We start from the raw sequence: 4,449 nt of genomic DNA, 5'->3' as shown, positions 1-4,449 counted from the left end.
ATATTGAAAATTGGGTCATTACAGAAGCTACGTGATAAAGTGATGAAGAAAGAATGGAGGTGCGAAAATGTGCTTCAATTAACAGGAGTTGGGTTTTGATCTTTTAAGAAATTATATCATTACCAATCTCAAATAATAAATTATAAAATAACGCAACTATGGTTAAGATAATGACCAATTAAAATGTGACACATCATGAAAGGTAACATACATGCTATTTTAGAGAAGATTGAGTAGAATTCACCATATTATTATTATTATTGTTATTATTAAATGAAGAAAGAATGATGATTTGATTTAATATAATTTTTTTTAAAAGAAAGGAGAAGGGAAGAAACTCTTACCCTTTTAATTTTGATGTGTTTTAAATTTTGAGTACTTAACTTGAATTTGGAAAAAGGCAGGAAGCGATAAGAGCGTGTTCATCATTTTTTCTATTAGGGCTTTTTCTTTTTACTCCACCACAGTCTTTTCAAAGTATTGGTTAAGGAGGGTGGTGATTTTGTGAACAGATTGAAGTTCGCTGGTATTGCTAAAACTATCCGCACATCCGCAGGTTGGTTGTTTTCTACCATCTATTAACATAATTTATTCTTATCTCTTTACTTTGTTGCTATATGTAACACCCTACCAATACTTAGTATTATGCTTAAGTCATAAGACTGAGATAGTAAGGTATTACGACCTTTAAGAATAGTAATATATATATAATAATAATAAAGAAAAAGTTATTTAACTAGGAGCCTTGAAAAACGGGTAAAACAAAATCGCAAAATAAAAAGCGCAATGCTCAGGAAAGGATTACTTGCGTGCTAAGAAACCTAATAGGAACATGATAAAACAATAAACGAAAGGATAAAGAGAAGCCAAGGAACAGCATAACTAGCCCCTGACTCAGCCTGCGAAGTTAAGGCTGGCCGGAGGATACATATATACATATAAACATACATAAGTGTCCCCAAAATATACCAAAATATCAAAGTAAACTCCTATCTCTCCCTCAACCTCTAAGAGGAGCAGCGTACATAAGTTACTTGGAGAGTAAGCTACACATATATATACATATATACAAATAGAAACCAAAATACACCCAAGGACTACTTCGCTTTCCAGGATCCAGACGCCTAGCGAGGAGCCTCTCGACCTGCATCTGAAAAACAACAATACAATATGGAATGAGAACCGGAGATTCTCAGCATGGTAAAAGTGTCACACGTATAATAAATAAGGTCCTAAGAATGCCATAGGCAATCCTAGAACTCCGTTATACAATTATCCAACTTAATTACTAATTAGAAGCTATAAATAGGGGTAGGTATTCTAAATCTACCTAACTTACTCAATTTCAATCCTAATTTAACACCAAACTATTTCTCCATTTCCTCCATCCCTCCATCATCCAGAATGCAACAGAAACAAACAACCAAACAGGGTCATGCACAAGTAATGAGCAGATAGTACAAATAGCAAGTATAACAGATAGCAGGTGATATATATCAATTAGGCAAACCCAGGAAATGCATAACAATCAAAACAAACAAATGCATATGATGCATGTCTGTCCTATGGCTGATGGGGCCCATCTGTCGGTTATCCAGCCAACCCGACAAGTCCGAAAATCTTAGACTGTCTCCCGTCGCGCATCCCCAAGATTCTATGCATAGAGTTCACATTCAATCATCATATAAATCACTCAATGGGGGTTATCCATACCCGGGAATTTATACGTGCCTGGTCACCCTTACGACGTAAGGTTAACAGAGTATCGAGAATCAACCTGGAACACGTGGTGGCGAGCCATGGTTTTTACCTAGGGAAATTCATATCTCAGATATCATCATTCATAAGCCATTTCATAGTCATAATCATTATTTAATCATTCATCAAGCCATGGCATGTTAACTCCTTTTATTAACAACCTCCCTTTCACATTTTTCATCATCATTCCCTTATAATTCATCTTGATTATCCTTTCCAGGTCCTGACCAAACTATTTATCAAATTCTTCTCAAACTTCTTAATATTGAATAATCTTAAAATCAACCCAAATCTAACATTGAATCAATCACATCACACGAAAATTAAACTTTAACTTCTGGAACCCATGACTATCACTAAGACATCCTCGACACTCTATTTTCTTTTCTGTTTTTAATATAACAAATGAACTCGGAATTGCAGAAACTTTATGTTCAGGTGTTCATCTTGAAATAAGCTTTCTAAAAAACTAAAGATAATAATTTTCTGATTTCTCTAGCCTCAGGAATAAAGGAAAAACCGTGACTACTCTACAGTGCATAAAACCAGAAAAACAGCAGCAGCATGTGATATTCAAAATTCAATATAAAATCCAAGTTAAATCCAATGACTTTATAAATTAATGTAGTTAAACTTTACTCATCCAGGTTTCTTTCTCAATTATTTCTGAGTTAATACCATTTTTAATGAAGAAGTTACATTACCTGGAAGTTAAGTAAAAATGAGTCAAAATCTGTTTTTGAAATCAACAAGCTTAGTACCTTTCAATTTGAATAACTTTTATTACAAAACTCCAATTAAGCTAAATTTTAATTTGGGAACTCCTAGCTCATCTAGAAACAAGTTTGTCTTAGTTGCAACCCAATTGCTATTCAATTCTAAGAGTTACAAGTATTGGAAGTTGATGCATAGCTTGCTGAAATCTGTTTCTTTTCAGCTTTGACCACCAATATTAAAAAATTCACAACTCCCAATCCTCAACTCTTAAAATTCTGAAGTTTTAGAGAAATAAATAAAGTTAATCAAATTTTATAAAAAAATTAGTTTCGCTCCAAAACTCAACTCGTAGAAGTCGTAGCAAGACAAACAAATTGCTGCCCTGTTTGACCTTTTCTGCTGCTGGACAGATTTAATAACCTAACTTTAAAAATTTGCATAAATTGTATATTTAACAAAAAGGTCCCAAATTTTCCAGTTTAGTTCCTTATATTCCCAAGTTTAGTCCAAACTTGATCTCATGCAATTCTGATCATTACATAACTAGTTACAGAATATGCAATACCACCACAACACAACTCTACATCCTTATTAGCAAACACCAAACCTAATCCATCATAAATAAATATAAGAGCACACCATTAATAACTTCCACACCTCATAATCCAATATATAAATCCACCAACAAATCTATTCCAACAACATTACAAGGCTAATTATTAAATACAACAAACAATTCAACTTATCCTATGGTTCTTCTAACCTAAGTTTTCACAACACTGTAAATGTTAAACGTGCGAAACTTAAACCATACCTTGGCCGATCACTTAATTCACCCAATGCAGCCTCTCAACACAAAATTACAGCCCCTCCAAGCTCAAATAAAACAGCCACAAACTAAGCTTTGATCACCAACAAGCCTCTAAATATTCCCAATTAAATTCCAATGCATATATATCCACTTAATCTACACCTAATACATATACATATTCCAATTTCAGTTTTCCCATAATAAATACAAGATTAAGCTAGGGTTATGGTATCCTTACCATACCCATATGGTCAATAGCTTGAACCCATAAGTCCCGGAAGCTAACTTGAACCTAGAACACAAGAATTGAACAATTTTTAACTTAATTGTTCATAAATTTTCGAAATTAGGGGAAGTTGGCTGAGAAAGAAATAATGAGTTACCTACTAAATTGTTCCATGGGTTTTATAGAGCTCATCGCGGTGAACGCGTGGTCACAAACGGTTCGTCAATCGGAGCTCCGGATCAAAAGTTACATGGATTTGAAATTAAAGTGAGGGTTAGGTTTTTTGCTTGTGTTCTTCTTCCCCCTATGAAATGTTTCCCAGCGTGAATAATGAAGAAGAAGGGAAATAAGAAGCTGTGCCTCTTTAATGGATTGGGTTCGGTTGGGCCTTGAGCCCATTTTGGGTCCGATTCAACTAGTCCAGCCCATCCGGCCCAATTTTGGGCCAAATTTTTCGAAATTAGTATCAAAATTCTCGTTTCGACGAGCTCTATTCTATTTTGATATTAGTTTTGTATTTTTAATTTTCCTATTTAAAATTTGATTTATTGACTAATTATTTACCGATTTTAGCAGGGTTTACACTATATGTTGAAGAAGGACTAATTGATTTCTTCTTGGCAAGCTTAGGTGTTCAACAAAGTGGATATGATGAGTTCATTTTAGCAGCAGTGGTGTTCTCAAACTCACACTTTCCTGACTTCTTGGGGTGAGTTTTTGCCCACTTTAGAAGATGTGATTCTTCTTCAATGGTTGGTGTTTGGCCGTGTGGATCTCACTCTTCTTTGCCCAAACTCTGATATATTTAAACTTGCGAGACATCTTCAAATAAGTTTAGGTAATGCTGGCCAATATGCAAAAGAGTTGTCCAAGAGTAGGCGTGTTAAGAAATCTTCCTCCACAGATAAGCATCCAAAGGCTCGTGGGTCCTCCAAGG

At 34.6% G+C, this 4,449-nt stretch overlaps 1 long non-coding RNA gene across 1 annotated transcript; it reads right to left on the bottom strand.

The window, feature by feature from the left end:
* Positions 1-871: 871 nt before the first annotated feature.
* LOC112708413 (uncharacterized) lies at positions 872-3,851 on the bottom strand. Its single transcript, XR_003156329.3, has 4 exons — positions 3,670-3,851; positions 3,525-3,578; positions 3,290-3,448; positions 872-1,150 (listed from the first exon to the last, which is right to left on the bottom strand). It is a non-coding gene; the product is annotated as an uncharacterized lncRNA (long non-coding RNA).
* Positions 3,852-4,449: the final 598 nt, after the last annotated feature.

This window comes from Arachis hypogaea, chromosome 8 (assembly GCF_003086295.3).
Source record: "Arachis hypogaea cultivar Tifrunner chromosome 8, arahy.Tifrunner.gnm2.J5K5, whole genome shotgun sequence".
Taxonomy (NCBI): Eukaryota; Viridiplantae; Streptophyta; class Magnoliopsida; order Fabales; family Fabaceae; genus Arachis; species Arachis hypogaea.
The sequence above is the reverse complement of the archived record's forward strand: the minus strand, read 5'-3'. Positions and strand labels throughout refer to the sequence as shown.